This window comes from Bubalus kerabau, chromosome 21 (assembly GCF_029407905.1).
Source record: "Bubalus kerabau isolate K-KA32 ecotype Philippines breed swamp buffalo chromosome 21, PCC_UOA_SB_1v2, whole genome shotgun sequence".
In the NCBI taxonomy this organism is placed as follows: domain Eukaryota; kingdom Metazoa; phylum Chordata; class Mammalia; order Artiodactyla; family Bovidae; genus Bubalus; species Bubalus kerabau.
Genome location: NC_073644.1, coordinates 40746469 through 40768157, shown reverse-complemented (window position 1 = coordinate 40768157; position 21689 = coordinate 40746469). Strand labels below are relative to the sequence as shown.

The window sequence follows — 21689 nt, the reverse complement described above, 5'->3', positions numbered from 1 at the left end:
AACTCAGTAGTGGCTCATATTTAGCATATGCTCAAAGAATGATGAACAAAAGAACAAATGAGGAGTAGGAAGACTTCCTGTCGTTACGCAGAATCACTAGTTTCTTTAGGTTGTTCTTTTAAAAAAAAAAAAAACTAGATAAAAAAATACATTTTTTTTTATTTATTTATTTTTGGCTGCACTGGGTCTTCATTGCTGCACACAGGCTTTCTCTACTGCGGGGTGAGGGCTTCTCATTGCGGCGGCTGCTCTTGCTTCAGAGCACAAGTTCTATGGTGCACAGGCTTCTGTAGTAGCTCAGTAATTGTGGAAAACACAGGTTTAGTTGCTCTGCCGCATGTGGAATCTTCCCAGATCAGGGTTAGAACCCGTGTCCCCTGCTTTGGCAAGCGGACTCTCAACCTCTGGACCACCAAGAAGGTCCTTTTAGATTGATCTTTAAAATATGCTTAGAGTCTTAGTATCCAGAAGTAAGAAATTTAGAGTTTGAGAAGATCACTGAATCCAGAAGCTGAAGGGAACTTCTGAGGTCAGCATCTTCATTTTATAATGATTTGGTCTAGAGAAGTAGGTGAGTTTCCCAGTCAAACTGTGAGGACCATGATGGATTGGGACTATGTTTACTGATAACACAGAACCCTCAGCTTCCAGACCATGCTTTTCATATACTAAGTATACAGTTAACTGTTGACTGGATGGGGTAAGAATGCGGTTATCGTGGAGAAAGAACTCTATATCTTAAATCAGGAAATCATTTCGACTTTGTCACTAGCTTTTTAAGTGTTAATTAGGAGAAATCACTTGGATGTCATTCATCCATCCATTCATCATCTATCCAATCAATAAATATCTATGGGGACTTCCCTGGCGGTCCAGTGGTTAAGACTTCAGCTTCTAAAGGAGTGGGTGCAGGTTTGATCCCTGGTTGGGGAGTTAAGATCCCACATGCCTCAAGGCCAAAAAACCGAAACGTAAAATAGAAGCAATATTGAAACAACTTCAATAAATACTTTAAAAATGGTCCACATCCAAAAAACAAAAATTCTATGGAATGTCTCCTATATGCAAGGCCCCATGTAACATAAACTTAAATCTGAGAATAAGCCACATTTCAGCTGATGGAAGGGGTCTTATTTTACAGTCTCTTAGTTTGACACTACCCTTGCATCTAAAAGATTTTCCATATATGTACATATAACATTTTATATTATTATATCTGATATAATTATACAATGCTGGAAGCCCAGATAATTGGTACAGTCCTTCTAGAAATTAATATGACAAAAATTGGTGATAATTATACATCTATCCAGATATACTGACCCAGTAATTCCTTTTATGAGGCTATCCTAAATGAAATCACTCAGTGAAAGGGAAACAACTGTGGAACATTATTATTGTAAAAAAAAATATCAATTATCAAATGTCAAGCAAAACAAGAATGCTTTTGTAAATTATAGCACATCGCCAAGACAGGCTATTATACAGCTATTACATATGATTTTGTAAAGAGGCTATGGAAACATGGGAGAAATTCCCATGGTACAATGTTAAGTGAAAAACAGGACATAATACCCACATATAATATTCACAAAGATGGACAAGGACTGAAATGTAATCTGTAAAAATTGTAGATTTAGGAGTGAATTTTCCCCCCTTTACTCTAAAATGTTTAATTATTATATCTACTTCAAGTTATAGTAATCATCATTTTCAAACCAACCCTTCTGGCACATGTTCCTTTCACGGTTTTAGAAAATGTTTTGAAAAAAATGTAATGACTTCCCTGGTGGTCTTAGGGGTTAAGACTTTGAGCTCCCAATGCAGGGGACATGGGTTCAATCCCTGATCTGGGAACTAGATGGCATGCCACAAGGCATGGCCAAAAAAAAAAAAAATTTTTTTTCAAAAGAAAATGTAAACTTAGGAGATATGAAAGATCTCATGGTAAGAAAACACATTTCTCCTTCCCCCACTGGCCCAACTTGCTTGTTCTCCTCAATGATGGTTAAGGGCACAGATTCCTGAGCTAAAGCACCGAGATTCAAATCCTGGCACTACCACATACTAGCTGGGAGGCCTTGATCAAATTTTAAACTTCTTTGTGCCTTGGTTTCTTTATATGTAAAAAGAAGATAACAGGCAGTTTCTGGTCCAGCAGGTAAAGAGCTTAGAAGTCACCACTCCATCTTAACAAGTAAAAAACTTTTCAAACTGAAAAATCAACAGTTCTTCTTAAGCCAGGCAGAGATGTGAGGCCACAGGGCAAATTACTGCTCTAAGAACTGGAGAGACAGACAGACACACAGAGAATCACAACTTACTGGAGTTCAGTTCAGTCGCTCAGTTGTGTCCAACTCTTTGCAACACCATGAACCACAGCAAGCCAAGCCTCCCTGTCCATCACCAACTCCCAGAGTTTACTGAAACTCATGTCCATTGAGTCAGTGATGCCATCCAACCATCTCATCCTCTGTTATCCCCTTCTCCTCCCGCCCTCAATCTTTCCCAGCATCATGGTCTTTTCCAGTAAGTAAGCTCTTCGCATGAGGTGGCCAAAGTATTGGAGTTTCAGCTTTAGCATCAGTCCTTCCAAAGAATATTCAGGTCTGATTTTCTTTAGGATTGAGTGATTTGATATTCTTGCAGTCCAAGGGACTCTCAAGAATCTTCTCCAATACGTTTCAAAAGCGTCAATTCTTTGGTGCTCAGCTTTCTTTATGGTTCAACTCTCATATCCATACATGACTACTGGAAAAACCATAGCCTTGACTAGAAGGACCTTTGTTGACAAAGTAATGTCTCTGCTTTTGAATATGCTATCTAGGCTGGTCATAACTTTCCTTCCAAGGAGTAGATCAGATCAGATCAGATCAGTCACTCAGTCATGTCCGACTCTTTGTGACCCCATGAATCGCAGCACGCCAGGCCTCCCTGTCCATCACCAACTCCCGGAGTTCACTCAGACTCATGTCCATCGAGTCAGTGATGCCATCCAGCCATCTCAACCTCTGTTGTCCCCTTCTCCTCCTGCCCCCCAATCCCTCCTAGCATCAGAGTCTTTTCCAATGAGTCAACTCTTCACATGAGGTGGCCAAAGTACTGGAGTTTCAGCTTCAGCATCATTCCTTCCAAAGAAATCCCAGGGCTGATCTCCTTCAGAATGGACTGGTTGGATCTCCTTGCAGTCCAAGGGACTCTCAAGAGTCTTCTCTAACACCATAGTTCAAAAGCACCAATTCTTCGGTGCTCAGCCTTCTTCACAGTCCAACTCTCACATCCATACATGACCACAGGAAAAACCATAGCCTTGACTAGATGAACCTTTGTTGGCAAAGTAATGTCTCTGCTTTTGAATATGCTATCTAGGTTGGTCATGACTTTCCTTCCAAGGAGTAAGCCTCTTTTAATTTCATGGCTACAGTCACCATCTGTAGTGATTTTGGAGCCCAGAAAAATAAAGTCTGACACTCTTTCCACTGTTTCCCCATCTATTTCCCATGAAGTGGTGGGACCGGATGCCATGATCTTCGTTTTCTGAATGTTGAGCTTTAAGCCAACTTTTTCACTCTCCACTTTCACCAAGAGGCTTTTGAGTTCCTCTTCACTTTCTGCCATAAGGGTGGTGTCATCTGCATATCTGAGGTTATTCAGATTTCTCCCAGCAATCTTGATTCCAGCTTGTGTTTCTTCCAGTCCAGCGTTTCTCATGATGTACTCTGCATATAAGTTAAATAAACAGGGTGACAATATATAGCCTTGATGAACTCCTTTTCCTATTTGGAACCAGTCTGTTGTTCCATGTCCAGTTCTAACTGTTGCTTCCTGACCTGCATACAAATTTCTCAAGAGGCAGATCAGGTGGTCTGGTATTCCCATCTCTTTCAGAATTTTCCACAGTTTATTGTGATCCACACAGTCAAAGGCTTTGGCATAGTCAATAAAGCAGAAATAGATGTTTTTCTGGAACTCTCTTGCTTTTTCCATGATCCAGCGGATGTTGGCAATTTGATCTCTGGTTCCTCTGCCTTTTCTAAAACCAGCTTGAACATCAGGAAGTTCATGGTTCACATATTGCTGAAGCCTGGCTTGGAGGATTTTGAGCATTACTTTACTAGCGTGTGAGATGAGTGCAATTGTGCGGTAGTTCAAGCATTCTTTGGCATTGCCTTTTTTTGGGATTGGAATGAAAACTGTCCTTTTCCAGTCCTGTGGCCACTGCTGATTTTTCCAAATTTGCTGGCATATTGAGTGCAGCACTTTCACAGCATCATCTTTCAGGATTTGGAATAGCTCAACTGGAATTCCATCACCTCCACTAGTTTTGTTCGTAGTGATGCTTTCTAAGGCCCACTTGACTTCACATTCCAGGATGTCTGGCTCTAGGTCAGTGATCACACCATCGTGATTATCTGGGTCATGAAGATCTTTTTTGTACAGTTCTTCTGTGTATTCTTGCCGTCTCTTCTTAATATCTTATGCTTCTGTTAGGTCCATACCATTTCTGTCCTTTATTGAGCTCATCTTTGCATGAAGTGTTCCTTTGGTATCTCTGATTTTCTTGAAGGATCCCTAGTCTTTCCCATTCTGTTGTTTTCCTCTATTTCTTTGCATTGATCGCTGAAGAAGGCTTTCTTATCTCTTCTTGCTATTCTTTGGAACTCTGCATTCAGATGTTTATATCTTTCCTTTTCTCCTTTGCTTTTCGCTTCTCTTCTTTTCACAGCTATTTGTAAGGCCTCCCCAGACAGCCATTTTGCTTTTTTGCATTTCTTTTCTTTGGGAATGGTCTTGATCCCTGTCTCCTGTACAATGTCACGAACCTCATTCCATAGTTCATCAGGCACTCTATCTATCAGATCTAGGCCCTTAAATCTATTTCTCACTTCCACTGTATAATCATAAGGGATTTGATTTTGGTCATACCTGAATGGTCTAGTGGTTTTCCCTACTTTCTTCAATTTAAGTCTGAATTTGGCAATAAGGAGTTCATGGTCTGAGCCACAGTCAGCTCCTGGTCTTGTTGCGTCTTTTAATTTCATGGCTGCAGTGACCATCTGTGGTGATTTTGGAGCAAAAAAGTAAAGTCAGCTACGGTTTCCACTGATTCCCCATCTATTTGCCATGAAGTGATGGAACCAGATGCCATGATCTTCGTTTTCTGAATGTTGAGCTTTAAGCCAACTTTTTCACTCTCCTCTTTCACTTTCATCAAGAGGCTCTTTAATTCTTCCTCACTTTCTGCCATAAGGGTGGTGTCATCTGCATATCTGAGGTTATTGAGATTTGATATTTCTCCTGGCAATCTTGATTCCAGCTTGTACTTCTTCCAGCCCAGCGTTTCTCATGATGTACTCTGCATGTAAATTAAATAAGCAGGGTGACAATATACAGCCTTGACTTACTCCTTTTTCTATTTGGAACAAGTCTGTTGTTCCATGTCCAGTTCTAACTGTTGCTTCCTAACCTGCATACAGGTTTCTCAAGAGGCAGGTCAGGTGGTCTGGTATTCCCATCTCCTTCAGAATTTTCCAAAGTATATTGTGATCCACACAGTCTAAGACTTTGGCATAGTCAATAAAGCGGAAATAGATGTTTTTCTGGAACTCTCTTGCTTTTTCGATGATCCAGCAGATGTTGGCAATTTGATCTCTGGTTCCTCTGCCTTTTCTAAAACCAGCTTGAAAAATAAATAAATAAATAAAACCAGCTTGATCATCTGGAAGTTCATGGTTCCCGAATTGCTGAAGCCTGACTTGGAGAATTTTGAGCATTACTTTACTAGCGTGTGAGATGAGTGCAATTGTGCTGTAGTTCAAGCATTCTTTGGCATTGCCTTTCTTTGGGATTGGAATGAAAACTGACCTTTTCCAGTCCTGTGGCCACTGCTGAGTTTTCCAAATTTGCTGACATATTGAGTGCAGCACTTTCATAGCATCATCTTTTAGGATTTGAAAGAGCTCAACTGGAATTCCATCACCTCCACTAGCTTTGTTCGTAGTGATGCTTCCTAAGGCCCACTTGACTTCACATTCCAGGATGTCTGGCTCTAGGTGAGTGTTCACACCATCGTGATTATCTGGGTCATGAAGATCTTTTTTGTATAGCTCTTCTGTGTATTCTTGCCACCTCTTCTTAATGTCTTCTGCTTCTGTTAGGTCCATATCATTTCTGTCCTTTAATGAGCCCATCTTTGCATGAAATGTTCCTTTGGTATCTCTAATTTTTTGAAGAGATCTCTAGTCTTTTGTGGAGAAGGCAATGGCACCCCACTCCAGTACTCTTGTCTGGAAAATCCTATGGACAGAGGAGCCTGGTGGGCTGCAGTCCATGGGGTCGCAAAGAGTCGGACACGACTGAGCGACTTCACTTTCACTTTTCACTTTCCTGCACTGGAGAAGGAAATGGCAACCCACTCCAGTGTTCTTGCCTGGAGAATCCCAGGGACAGGGGAGCCTGGTGGGCTGCCGTCTATGGGGTCGCAGAGTCGGACACGACTGAAGTGACTTAGCAGCTAGTCTTTTGTATTCTATTGTTTTCCTCTATTTCTTTGCATTGATCGCTGAGGAAGACTTTTTTATCTCTCCTTGTTATTCTTTGGAACTCTGCATTCAAATGGGTATATCTTTCCTTTTCTCCTTTGCTTTTCGCTTCTCTTCTTCTCAGAGCTATTTGTAAGGCCTCCTCAGACAGCCATTTTGCTTTTTTGCATTTCTTTTTCTTAGGGATGGTCATGATCCCTGTATCCTGTACAATGTCACGAACTTCCGTCCATAGTTCTCAGGCACTCTGTCTATCAGATCTAGTCCCTTAAATCTATTTCTCACTTCCACTGTATAATCATAAGGGAGTTGATTTAGGTCATACCTGAATGGTCTAGTGGTTTTCCCCACTTTCTTCAATTTAAGTCTGAATTTGGCAATAAGGAGTTCATGATCTGAGCCACGGTCAGCTCCTGGTCTTGTTTTTGCTGGAGTAGAAACCCACAAAAGAAAGCCCCAGTAGGAACCAGTGCCAGGACAGGAAAACCTGAATGGTGATTGATGAACTGCTGGCAGCTCAGTGAGGACAAGTTTGAGAGTTAAAAACTTTATGGGGACCCAGTTATGAGGGGCTGCCCATAGTTCATGTTTTACCTGCAGCAGCTCTACCAGGTCTTCACAGTAGAAAGCAGAGAAGAGCCCCATCCCCACCCTGTGCTTCTGGAAGAAAGAGGGGGAAAGGAACCATTCAGAAATATGCCAGAGCGTTCTGTTCCTAAAAAGCTCTGCCTGCGGGAGAAACTAACTTACCAGAGCCTAATCTTACTGTTGCTGCTCAGTTGCTCAGTTGGGTCCAACTCTTTGGGACCCCACAGACTGCAGCCCACCAGGCTCCTCTGTCCATAAGATTCTCCAGGCAAGAATACTGGAGTGGGTTGCCATTTCCTTCTTCAGGGGATCTTCCTGACATAGGGATCAAACCCAGGTCTTCTGAATTGCCAGGCAGACTCATTACCACTGAGCCACCCGGGAAGCCCAGAGCCTAATCTGTTGGGTTTCTAATCAGAAGAGAAAAGAGAAATACCTAACCTCGGCCCCCTCTTACAAACTTGTACCACAGTGGGAAGGGGAAGGGGATGAGAAATATTGCTGAAATTCACTGTCCAAGGACACAGGCTCATTGACTGACCTAATCATAGGGCTAGAAAATGCTTCCCCTCACCCCTCACCTTACCGCTGCATTTACTAAACACCTATTATTCACCATGGGCTTCCCTGATAGCTCAGTTGGTAGAGAATCCACCTGCAATGTAGGAGACCCCAGTTCGATTCCTGGGCTGGGAAGATCCGCTGGAGAAGGGATAGGCTACCCACTCCAGTATTCTTGGGCTTTCCTTGTGGCTCAACTAGTAAAGAATATGCCTGCAATGTGGGAAACCTGGGTTTGATCTCTGGGTTGGGAAGATCCCCTGGAGAAGGGAAAGTCTACCCACTCCAGTATTCTGGCCTGGAGAATTCCATGGACTGTATAGTCCATGGGGTCACAAAGAGTCGGACACAACTAAGCAACTTTCACTTCACTTCACTTATTACACACCACAGTTCCTTTTACCTACTACATCATGTCCATCTTTCAACAATGACTTACAAGGTATGGGTTGTCATTCCCTTCTCCAGGGGATCTTCCCAACCTAGGGATCAAACCCAGGTGTCCCACATTGCAGGCAGATTCTTCACCAGCTGAGCCACCAGGGAAACCCTACAAGGCATACTAAAAGGTAAAAATACAACTTATTAAGACTGAACAAGCATTAACCCAGAGGCATCTATAACAATGTTGGACATATCAGACCAGGTATTTTTTAAACCATGATTAAAATGTTAAGGACCATAATGTAAAGAGTAGACAGCATACAAAAATAGATGAACAAAGTTAGCAGAGAGATGGAAACTCTAAGAAAGAATAAAAAACAAATGTTAGGGATCAGAAACACTACCAGAAATGAAGAATGCTTTTGATGGACTCATTAGCAGATAAGCTACAGCTGAGGAAAGAACCTCTGAGTTTGAGGACACAACAACAGAAACTCCCCAAACTGGAAACAAAGAGGGAAAAAAACAACCCTGAAAAAAAAAATCACAACAAAATATCCAAGAATAATAAGGCAATTATATAAGGTTTAACATACATAATGAGAACACCAGAAGGAAAAGAGAAAAAGGAACAGAAGCAATATTTGAACCAACAGTGACTAAGAACGGCCCCATATTAGTGTCAGACACCAAACCACAGATCCAGGAAGCTCACAGAAGGCCAAGCAGGATAAATGCCCAATTCATCACAGCTAGGCATGCCATATTCAAAGAAAACCATTGGAAAAAATCCTGACAAAAGCCAGAAGGAAGACATTTTTCTTATGGAGGAGCAAAAATAAGGACTGTATGTGACTTTTCCTCAAAAACCATACTAGTAAGAAGAAAATAGAGTGAAATATTTAATCTCGAAAGATAAAAACACCAACCTAGAATCCTGTATGCTGTGACACTATTCTTCAAAAGACAAGAAAAAATAAAAACTTTCTCGGACAAACAAAAATTGAGGAAATTTGTAAATCTGTAGATCCAACTTTTGGAAATGTTAAAAGAAGTTCTTCAGAGAGAAAGAAAATTATATAAGCCAGAAACTCAGATCTACATGAAGAAAGGAACAGCATCAGAGGATAAATGAAAGTAAAATAAAAACTTCTTTGTCTTATTCTTAATGGATCTAACAGGTAATACTTTGTTCAAAATAATAATAGGAACAATATATATGAATATCTTATACTCTTTAGTAGAAGTAAATTGAATGACAGCAATACTACAAAGGATGAGAAGTAAGATTAGGGCTACTTAATTATTATAAAGTATGTTCAATACTCTTGAAGTGATATAGTATTATTTGAAAATGAACTTGGACCAGTTGTAAATCTACTAAGGCAACCACTAAAAAGAATAAAAACAAGAAAGTATAGCATATATGCTAAGAGGGAAATATGTGGAAGACAAAAATAGGAACAGAGGACAAGGAAACAGAAATCTCGTAGATATTAATCCAACTATATCAATAATCACTTTGTCAGTGGTCTAAATATACCAATTAGAAGACAGAGGTTGTCAGAATGCATAAAAAATACTACCCAACTTTGTGTTTTTTATAAGAAATCCATGTTAAATATAAAGACAGATTAAAAGTAAGGTGATGGAGAAAAATCTACTGCATTCAGTTCAGTTCAGTTCAGTCACTCAGTTGTGTCTGAGTCTTTGAGACCCCATGGACTGCAGCACACCAGGCTTCCCTGTCCATCACCAACTCTTGGAGCTTGCTCAAACTCATGTCCATTGACTCGGTGATGCCATTCAACCATCTCATCCTCTGTTGTCCCCTTCTCCTGCCTTCAATCTTTCCTAGTATCAGGGTCTTTTCCAATGACTCAGTTCTTCGCATCAGGTGGCCAAAATATTGAAGTTTAAGCTTCAGCATCAGTCTTCCAATGAATATTCAGGATTGCTTTAGGATTGACCGGTTTGATCTCCTTCAAGTCCAAGGGACTCTCAAGAATCTTCTCCAACACCACAGTTCAAAAGCATCAACTGTTGGGCGCTCAGCTTTCTTTATGGTCCAACTCTCACATCCATACATGACCACTGGAAAAACTATAGCTTTGACTAGATGGACCTCTGTTGGTAAAGTAATGTCTCTGCTTTTCAATATGCCATCTAGGTTGGTCATAGGTTTTCTTCCAAGGAGCAAGCGTCTTTTAATATCATCGCTGCAGTCACCATCTGCAGTGATTCTGGAGCCCAAAAAATAAAGTCTGTCACTGTTTCCATTGTTTCCCCATCTATTTGCCATGAAGTGATGGGACCAGATGCCATGATCTTAGTTTTCTGAATGTTGAGCTTTAAGCCAACTTTTTCACTCTCCTCTTTCACTTTCATCAAGAGGCTCTTTAGTGCTTCACTTTTTGCCATAAGGGTGGTGTCATCTGCATATCTGAGGTTACTGATATTTCTCCCAGCAATCTTAATTCCAGCTTGTGCTTCAACCACCTGGCATTTCACATGATGTACTCTGCATATAAGTTGAATAAGCAGAGTGACAATATACAGTCTTGACGTACTCTTTTCCCAATATGGAACCAGTCTGTTGTTCCATGTCCAGTTCTAACTATTGCTTCTTGACCTGCACACAGAGTTCTCAAGAGGCAGGTAAAGTGGTTTGGTATTCCCATCTCTTTAAAAATTTTCCAGTTTGTTGTAATCCACACAGTCAAAGGCTTTAGCATAGTCAATAAAGCAGAAATAGATACTTTTCTGGAACTCTTCATTTTTTTGATGAGCCAATGGATGTTAGCAATTTGATCTCTGGTTCCTCTGCCTTTTCTAAGTCCAGCTTGAACATATGGAAGTTCATGGTTCATGTACTGTTGAAGCCTGTCTTGGAGAATTTTGAGCATTACTTTGCTAGTGTTGAGAGATGAGTACAATTGTGTGGTAGTTTGAGCATTCTTTGGCATTGCCTTTCTTTGGGATTGGAATGAAAACTGACCTTTTTCAGTCCTGTGGCCACTGCTGAGTTTTCCAAATTTGCTGGCATATTGAGTGCAGCACTTTCACAGCATCATCTTTCAGGATTTGAAATAGCTCCACTGGAATTCCATCACCTCCACTAGCTTTGTTCATAGTGGTGCTTCCTAAGGCCCACTTGACTTCACATTCCAGTATGTCTGGCTCTAGGTGAGTGATCACATCATTGTGGTTATCTGGGTCATGAAGATCTTTTTTGTATGGTTTTCTGTGTATTATTGCCACCTCTTCTTAATACTTCTGCTTCTATTAGGTCCATACTGTTTTAACACTAGTCAAAAGAAAGCAGGAGTGAACTTCCCTGATGGTCCAGTGGTTAAGAATCCACGTACCAATGCAGAGGACACAGGTTCAATCCCTGGTCTAGGAAGAGCCCACATTGCCACGGAACAGCTAAGTCCGTGCACCGCAACTGCTGAAGCCGCATGCCTAGAGCCCGCGCTCCACAACAAGGGAAGCCACCACAGTGAGAAGCCTGTGCGCTGCAACTAGAGAGTAGCCTCTGCTTGAAGCAACTAGAGAGAAGCCCTCAAGCAGCAGTGAAGACCCAGAGCAGCCAAAAATAAAGTTAAAAAAAAAAAGCAGGAGCTGCTGTATGAATTTCGGACAGAGGAGCCTTCAGAGTAAGAAAAATTATCAGAGATAAGGAAGGATATTACATTATATTACATATAACATGAATAAATCTCTCTGAAGAGTGAAGTCTCAAGAAAGCAATTATACCATCTTTTCTTTAAAGATAAAGAGAAAATCATCCTAATTTTTTAAATATACTTCAAACATTTCCCCTGCAGTTAGCAATTCTATATCACCGAATTCATGCCCTGACACTTGTCCATATCTGTAGGAATGTTAAACATTATATGCCTAATAGCAACCCCCAAACTTCAAATGAGCTTTTTTTATCATGTTATTAAAAAGTTGAACATTTAATAAATTATTGCTGTTCCCCAGTAAACTGAGTAATTTCTTTTAAATACATCCCCCCAAAGAGCTGGCAGCCCCAATTTTGGTGGTGCTTAAACTTCCAAACCATACCCATTCTCAAAGGTCACTATGTAGTTAACTGCTATGAAATAAATAAGCATTAAAAATTGATGTTAATGATTGTTTTCAACCTTTCCATAAGAAATTTGCTGTCAAGCAGAGATTACTTGTTTCTTCAGTCTCTAATTATAATTCTTTTTATAATTTTGCTGGTAGTCATTCATTTAGATAGGATCTTAAAATACAAAACTGGGTAGATGAGATTTCTTAAAGACAGCTGGGTTTTTTTAATATTTTAATTTTTTTTAAATTATCTAGTGATAAGGATAAGACTGTTGTTTTCACATTGAATGGCTATTACAATCCATCTCCCACTTTCCCAAATAAACAGATTGATAAATGACACGAGCCTAACAAAAAGAGAAAAAAGAAAGAAAATAGAGCAAGAGAAACAAAGAGATAGTGCAAAGAGAAGATTAAAAGACTTTGTAAGATGGGCTTCCTGGTGGCACAGTGGATAAGAACCTGCCAGCCAATGCATGGATTCCATCCCTGGTCTGGGAAAATCCTACATGCCTTGGAGTAAATAAGCCCATGTACCACAGCTACTGAGCCTGTGCTCTAGAGCCAGCAAGCCACCAACCACCGAACCCCGTGCACCCTAGAGCCCAAGCTCAGAAACAAAAGAGAAGCCACCAGGATGAGAAGCCCACCTACCTCAATGAAGAGTAGCCCCCGCCTGCTGGAACTAGAGAAAGCCCACACAACGCAACGAAGACCCAGTGCAGCCAAAAATAAATTAATTAAAAAAAAAAGACTTTGTAAGAGGCTGAGACTCAATATCACTTTTGAAACCATCACGATTTAGGAACTAAATCTAACATAGCAGAGTCCATCTAGCTGATTCATCTCTTAAAAGGTATACTTGTAAACTCAGGGTGCTATTCAGTGCTCCCTATTGAAACAAAAGAAAAATTTAGTAACTCATTACTAAAAAGATAAGATGCACTGATAACCCATCTACTTCAAGAAAAGGAATCCAAATGGAGGATCACAGATCTTCCTCACTTATTCGCAGGCAGGGACCATGCACAGAGGAAGGCTGTCTGGAGGTCACTAGTTTAAATACTATGGCAGCACCAAGCCAGGGTCCATGAATGCATGGGGTTTTGAAGCAAGACTTCAAAACTTCCTTTAGGCTAATAAAGCAATGTCTCCTCTCCACCCAACATTAGCTGTGTGCTTTATGTGCTCAGTCACTCAGCCGTGTCTGACTCTTTGCAGCCTCATGGACTATAGCCCGCCAGGCTCCTCTGACCATGGAATTCTCCAGGCAAGAATACTGGAGTGGGTTGCCATTTCCTCCTCCAGGAAATCTTTCCGACCCAGGGATGGAATCCTTGTCTCCTGCATCTCCTGCATTGGCAGGCAGATTCTTTACCACTAGCACCACCTGGGAAGCCCCCAACATTAGGTCTCTGTCCCCAATTCCTGTTTCACAGGTCAGCCAATAGGATTATTCGATAGGATCCACATGGTGTATTTTTGCTGCTCTGCAGGACTGATTCTAAGCAAAGTGGATCAAGCCCTCCCCTAGGAACGTTCCCCTCAGCTGTGCTCTATGTTCTATCCCAAGCCCTCCAAGCATCCTGCCTCCATTCTCTCCCATTCCCTGGACTGGTCCCCAGGAGTTCTCATGAGGTCTTCCTGTCTTCCAAGCTGATAATTAGCAAATCTTGTAAACCAATCCTTTCCATTGACTAAGATGAGAAAGCTAAAAGGCTCCCAGGGATCTCCCCTTTCTTTCCAAGTAACAATTGTATTTCAACAGTAGTTCAAACTAGACTTTCTTACGTTAGCCCATGACTGACTCCAAGACTCTTAAGAGTAGATACAAACAGGAAGAATATTATTATTTTCATTATAAAAATAGCATGCAGATTTACTGAGAGGAAAACATACAGCAGCATGTTAACAGTTTATAACTCTCCAATGAAGTTTGGAGCAACTGAAAAAAACTGAGATTATATGCATGGATAGACAGATATCTTTTTAAGTATTATATGACTTAGCAACTAAGCAACAACACTTTTTCTATAATAATTGTGAATCATTAAGTAATCTAATTAATGACAAGAAAAGTAAGATAATATTTATATACTATGAAAATTTATAAATTGCAGAAATAAAAATAAAAATTTCCATAATCCTACTCATTAACCATGAATTAATAGAGGGGTATATTTTTACCCATGCTTTCTCCATGATTGTTTTGAAAGTTGTTGAAATCATCTTTTGTAAAAAATTCAGTAATATTTAAAAAGTCAACTAATATTACAACAAAAGCGTTCTCATTATTAAAAATTCATGACAAATACTTCTTTAATAGTTACACAGTATTTAAGAATATGAGTTAAATTTCTCTTCCTGTTGAATATGTGCATTATTGCTAGATTGACTTTTGATTAAAGGTGGTGAAAAAAATATACACACATCGATCTTTGAGGCCTTCTGAAACTAAATGACAGTAAAAGGATTTTGTGTTTGTTTCGGCACAAGTTGTGGAGGATGAGAACAAGAGAGGAAAAAATACAGCAGCAGGATTGTGGGAGCCAGAAGGTAGATAGACACATGATAATTGGCTCAGGTGACCAGAGAAAGCTGAATCTAAAGCTAGCCATGCAGAAATCTACGATGTAATTCAACTTAAGTTTCTGAACCTACAAAAGGCATGGGCATTGACAGCACTGGACGTAGGGCTGGGGGTGGAGCTAAAACTGCCTGAATCTGCAGTCAGGTGACAGATGGCTCTTCCTACTCTGGCAGGAAGCTGGAGGTTTCCCTTCAGAGGCCAAAACAAACAGTCCTGCATCTGGAAGACAGGCAAACAGTTGAGGGCAGGGTTGCTGTACTGAAAATAGGAGGATAAATGAAAATTCACAAACAGAATGTCGAGGCACCAGCCCTAAGTGTTCTATGCTCTCTCGGCTCCCAGGATCCCAGCAGCCAGACACATTTCCTCTACGTAGGTGTGTGAACAGCCTGCAGTGGAGGAATGGGCCAGTCTGAGCCCAAAGAACCAAAGAAACTGCCATCAGGGATTCTGCAATTAGATCACCCAACACTGAGCATCACAGTGAATGAGCCTGTCTCCAAAGTACAGACTTCTCAGGAGGCTTTTTCTATGACTTTCAAGGAGGAGGAGACAGCTAAGAATTAGCAAACTCACAGAGACCAGAGAAAAGCCACAAAAGGAGAACCAAACATTTTAAGGAAAATCCAGAAAATTTTAAAGTTTTTTTCTTTTTTTTTCTTTTTTAGAGAAAAGAGAGGAAGGTTAGGCAAGAAGTCCCTGTGAAGGAAGTAGAAATTGATGCGGTCCCTTACAGAGCATCTTCCTGTACACCTGGTGGGAAATGGAGAGGTGGGATGGAAAGAAAAGGGTTCTTAGAAATTAAAAAACTTAACAGAGAACTGGAAAACCCAACAGAAGAGTTAAAAGATAAAACTGAAGACATTTCTAGAAAAAAAGTACAAAATGGAAAAAAGCAAAGAAGTAAATATACAGGGACTTCCCTGGTGGTCCAGTGGCTAAGACTCTGCGTTCCCAACACAAGGGACCTGGGTTTGATCCTTGGTCAGGGAGCTAGATCCCACGTGCTACAACATGTGGGACCTGGTATAGCCAAAATAAATAAATATTTTTTAAAAAAGAAGTAAATATGGAATCCAGGAAACAGGTGATCCAGCACAAGAAAGGGGAAAGGGAAGTCTCAGGATGATGGAGAGCAATCTCCTGACAACAGTGGTGAGGCAGGTCTGCTGAGTGGCTGGGTGAGAGGGGACAGGTCAGAAGCTGTTAAAGACTTCTTTAAGAAGATTGGTGGAATTCCTAATCTGATGCAATGCATGGAGAAGACGCTTATACACCTGGGGGAATTTTGAGGATTAAGTGTTAAGTACATAAAACTTCGGAGAAGGCAATGGCACCCCACTCCAGTACTCTTGCCTGGAAAATCCCATGGACGGAGGAGCCTGGTAGGCTGCAGTCCATGGGGTCGCTAGGAGTCAGACACGACTGAGCGACTTCACTTTCACTTTTCACTTTCATGCACTAGAGAAGGAAATGGCAACCCACTCCAGTGTTCTTGCCTGGAGAATCCCAGGGACTGGGGAGCCTGGTGGGCTGCCGTCTGTGGGGTCACACAGAGTCAGACACGACTGAAGTGACTTAGCATAGCACATAAAACTTATGTTCATAAAACTTCCCTGGTGGTTCAGATGGTAAAGAATCCGCCTGCAATGTGGGAGACTGGGTTCAATCCCTGGGTTGGGAAGATTCCCTGGAGCAACTAAGCACAAGTACACAAACATTAAGCACATTTTTAAAAAGAAGAAAAAAACTGTGCAGGAAGTAGAACTTCAAACTACATGTGTGCTCAGTCGTGTCCAACTCTTTGCGACCCCATGGACTGTAGCCCACCAGGCTCCTCTGTCCATTGGATTCTCCAGGCAAGAATACTGGAATGGGTTGCCATTCCCTTCTCCAGAGGATCTTCCTGACCCTGGGATCAAACTTGGGTCTCCAGCATTGCAAGCAGATTCTTTATTGCTGAGCCATCGGAGAACCCCAGAGAACACATCCATCACTCCCCAAAGCCTCCTCCTGTCCCTGGATTGTGATTTCAGTGTCATAGCTAAGAAAGCTTTAGCTAATTCAAGGTAACAAGGTTTTTTTATGTTTTCTTCCAGAATGTCATTTTAGATTTTGTGGTGTAGGACCTATATTTCAAGTAACTTTTATACATGGTGTGAGGTATGGATCAAAGCTTAATTTTTGCATATGAATATCCTTTGAACCTTCTCTCAAATATTTATTGATATAAAGAGATAGATATAAATAATTTTGCCTTCTCTGTGTTGTTCCATTGATCTAATTATCCATCTTCACACTGATGCAACACTGTTTTGACTATTGTAGCTTTATAGTAAGTCTTGAAATCAGGTAATGTAAGTCCACCAACTTCCTTCTTTTTCAAAGTGCTTTTTTTATTTTTACAGCTATTGTTAGGTCCTGCACATATTTTGTCAGCTTTACCCACTGATATTTCATATTTTTCTTGCTGTTGTAAATTTGTTTTTATTTCCATTTCCAATTGTCCATTGTTAGGTCACGTAAATACAATTTGTGTGTATGTAAGTCTTTTACAGTTGTTTCAGAGAGATGTGTAAATCAATTCAGTCATTCTTACTCTATTCTTGGCCAGAAGCAGAAGTCATCAATGTAGGTTTTATTTGGCCTGTGGATGGGGTAAGCCCAGTTATCAGCACTACTCTCTGGTTGGAAGGTCATGGAATATACTGGAATGTATGGAATCATAGGGAGAAAAAGAGCATTCCAAACAAAGAGACCCAAGTTAAAAGTAACTTTACCTTTCCATAGCTAGTTTTTGAGTTGGATATAGTGAACACCTATACCTTTTTTAGGTGTATGTTCTCTGATTCAACATTCCAGCAGTGTTCCCTCAATTTTGAAAGAGCATTACACACAGATGGAAACTTTCTTTTTTTTTTTTTTTTTTAATTATTTAGCTGCTCTGGGTCTTAATTGAGGCACACAGGGTCTTTAGTTGTGGTATGTGGGATCTAGTTCCCTGACCAGGGATCAAACCCAGGCCCCCTGCATTGGGAGCTCGGAGTCTTAGCCACTGGACCACCAGGGAAATCCCAAGATGAAGACTCTTAGTTGATGTCTAGACCCAATCTCCTGGGTCTTGCCTTTCTGTTTATTCCTGTATTTCCCAGGTCACTATATTGCCCTCATAATCTCTAGTTCAGAAACAAGAGACAAGTGTGGATAAGCATGCAGTACAGGTTCCAGTCTCCTGTCCCCATCCCAACTCAACTACATTTTATAAGGTTAGATATTTGTGATGTATTTTTTAACAATTTATAAAGCAATCATCTTTGGTCTTCACAATTGAAAGGGTTAAGGGGAGCTGAAAGCTTCAAAATGGTGTGCTTTGGGGTTATTTATTAACATTGTCAAAATGACAAATGGACATGCACAGAGAAAAGCTACTGGTCTCACAGCAATTTTCTGCCAAGAAAACTCCAGAATGTTATTTTCCTAGTGTATGTGTATTTAATATTTCCTCCTATGTCTTTGTAAACTACTTCTTAACTGGCTGGCCTCTTTATCTGGAGATCGTCCAAGTGAGAGATAGTTACTGAAAAGACTATTTACTCTCAGAGCCAAGGGAACTAGAGGAGAAAACTTATCCCAGAATAAATGGAGAGTAAGTCCTTTTGTGGCCTTTTCCTCCCTCATCAACTCCCCGATCCCCACCATTTCCTTGTTAAATAGGTGAGGCTAGATACAGTGAATGTCCAGGGCAGTCCGTCGGTCAGTTCAGTTGCTCAGTTGTGTCCTACTCTTTGCGACCCCATGGACTGCAGCATACCAGGCTTCCCTGTCCATCACCAACTCCCGGAGCTTGCTCAAACTCATGTCCATCGAGTTGGTGATGCCATCCAACCATCTCATCCTCTGTCGTCCCATTCTCTTCCTGCCTTCAATCTTGCCCAGCATCAGGGTCTTTTCCAATGAGTCAGTTCTTCCCATCAGGTGGCCAAAGTATTGAAGTTTCAGCTTCAGCCTCAGCCTTCCAATGAATATTCAGGTCTGATTTCCTTTAGGACTGACTGGTTAGATCTCCTTGCAGCACAAGGGACTCTCAAGAGTCTTCTCCAACACCACAGTTTAAAATCATCAGTTGTTCGGCACTCAAGCTTTCTTTGTGGTCCAACTCTCACATCCATACATGACTACTGGAAAAACAGACCTTTGTTGGCAAAGTAACGTCTCTGCTTTTTAATATGCTGTCTGGTCCAGGGCAGGATGTGCGTATTTGGAGGTGTGTGTATGCAAAGAAAAACAAGATCTTTCATCTATATTTCATTTATGGTATGGGAATGGGAGCAGATGGATTTGAATAATAGCCTCTGGCCTTTCTTATCCCCACTTGGTGGAACCATCTCCTTCTTTCCTTGTAACACAGAGACCCTCCAGGACACACTTAATGTTTAAGGGAGGAAATGCTGACATTAAAATGTGCTTGTAGGGAGTTCCCTAGCAGCCCCTAGAACTCGTTGTTTTCACTGCCAGGGCCCTGGGTTCTATCCCTGGTAGGGGAACTTAGATCCTGCAAGCCATGCTGAGCAGCAAGGAAAAAAAAAAAGTGCTTGTGAATGACACCTGCAATTTCAGCAGGTTTGTGAACACATAGATTGAACACAAGTGTGGAAGGAAAGCTTGAGCGCCCATGATGGGACCTGTTCCCTATTTCTAGAAACCAATGCCTGCTTTTGTTCCTTCACCAAAATTACCTCTATTCCTATACAGTTCTGAGTTTTTAACATCTCCCTTGCTTCACATGTTAAAGCTTCACACGTTAAAGCCTCAAACTGGCAGTAACAAGCCTGTGGGAAAGAAGCATTGTTCTCTCTTTAAACACTGTGTCAACTGCTACAAAAGACCTCTTTTGATTGTGACTGACTTAAATATGTAAACATTTGGGCTTGCAGCGATTTGGGCCTTTTTGACTAAGCAGGATGTTAAAAACAAAAAGCCAAAATCAAGGCAGCATCTTCTGACAGCCTCTTCAGGGGCCAGAGACTTGGCAAGACCTTTGGTAGTCAGAAACATCCAGCATCTGCCAACCCAGAGGCTTTGGATCAATCCAACTGCTCTCAGCTTCCCTGGAGGACGGCACAGACGAGCACCCACCCTCCCTATTATACTCAACAATCTCTTTTCTTTGCCAAGTTAACAATACTATGGCCTAGCCAAATAGTTCCTTCAGGTACACCTGAGTTCTAAAGGTGTGGCATTCATGCATTGCAGATTTCAAAAGCCTGGAAACTGGCATAATTCCTCATATGCCTCATACATTTTCTTTCTTCCTTCCTTCTCTTTTTCGTTCTTTCCTTCCTGCCCATCCTCCTCCTCCCACTTCCCTCCATCTTTCTCTTTCTTCTTTTTTACATGCTTTCCAAGATAATTTACTTTGCAAAAAGAAAAATTACCAACTGACTCACAAGCCAGTGGCCCCCATTTGACCCCGTAACAGGATTCAGTGAAAGACAACTGTAAGTGCGACTTCTCAGGTTTTTGTTCATTACCTGGGGTCAGGAGCCAACAAATGACCAAATGTTCTCGTTGCGGAGGGAAAGTTGTTCCTTCTGGGGCACTACAGTCAGCTCAAGGAGGTTTTGTTGAGGCTCCCAACTAAGGTTCCCATGGCGACAGCCCATCAAGGATACAGAACCTGCCCAGCTGGTACTAACAGGAGAATGGCAACAAGCTGGGCCCTCACAGACACTATCAGCTGATACCAAGCCCACTCATCATTACCATTCCCTCCCTTTTACTTGACAAATGTTGCAATTATTTGGCCTAGAGTGAGTCTTCATGTAGAAAACCTATTCTAATTTTCTTTGCTTAAAGAGAGCTTTGGGCAAAAGGATGATGAATGTGGAGGGTTTTAAATGACCAGTGGATGCTTGTGTTGAGTAGTTTTAAAATCTGTCAATAGCACTGTGCTAACCACATTCAAATGGGGAGCAGGACACTTCCACTGAATTTGTGAACAAGGGCTACATTACCCATAGGTTCCTCTGTGCTCCATTCTAACTGGGAAGCTGGTCTGACAAGAAACTGATTCTTTGTTAGGGTGTCTTAATTCTTGATCTCAATCTCATCACCTCCCTCACCATCCTTTCCACCTGTCTTTTATGTAAGGAGACATCTTGGATTTTTACATTGGTTAAGTACCATTTCCCAAAACACCAAGATTCTGAACTTTTGAAGGATGGTATCTCCAAATTCCTTGTGTATTCAGCCTTTGACAGGAGGTACAGGAAAAAATGTGTAAAGAAGAAAGAACAGCATAGGACTCGCGTTTCTCTTTTAAACTAGATTTAGTCCTGAAAAGTAGCTTTTATGTGGATAGGACCCATGGAGTACAGGATTCTGTAACAGGTGTGACTGAGTATCCCTATGATAAGTTTTGACTTGTTGTTATTCAGTCGCTCAGTCATATCCAACTCTTTTTGACCCCATGGACTGCAGCACGCCAGTCTCCTCTATCCTCCACTATCACCTGGAGTTTGCTCAAATTCTTGTCCATTGAGTTGATGATGCCATGCAACCATCTCATTCTCTGCCACCCTCTTCTCCTTTTGCCTTCAATCTTTCCCAGCATCAGGGTCTTTTCCAGTGAGTCGGCTCTTCACATCAGGTGGCCAAAGTATTGGAGCTTCAGCTTCAGCATCAGTCCTTCCAATGAATATTCAGGGTTGATTTCCTTTAGGGTTGACTGGTTTAACCTCCTTGCTGTCCAAAGGACTCTTAAGAGTCTTTTCTAGAACCACAATTCAAATGGATAAATGCTTCAGTGCTCAGCCTTCTTTATGGAACAACTCTCACATCCATACATGACTATTGGGAAAACCATAGCTTTAATACAGACCTTTGTCGGCAAAGTGATATCTCGGCTTTTTACACTGTCTAGGCTTGTCACAGCTTTT

General features: G+C 41.2%; 1 protein-coding gene and 1 long non-coding RNA gene across 2 annotated transcripts in view; one reads left to right on the top strand and one right to left on the bottom strand.

Annotated features, from left to right (window-relative positions):
- Positions 1-21689, top strand: part of LOC129636029 (disks large-associated protein 1-like) — a gene marked incomplete at its 5' end in the record, with an annotated part of 52982 nt that overhangs the window by 7899 nt on the left and 23394 nt on the right. The window lies entirely within an intron of this gene.
- On the bottom strand, positions 179-20505 carry LOC129636309 (uncharacterized). Its single transcript, XR_008706868.1, has 4 exons — positions 20283-20505; positions 8131-8253; positions 7137-7202; positions 179-287 (listed from the first exon to the last, which is right to left on the bottom strand). It is a non-coding gene; the product is annotated as an uncharacterized LOC129636309 (long non-coding RNA).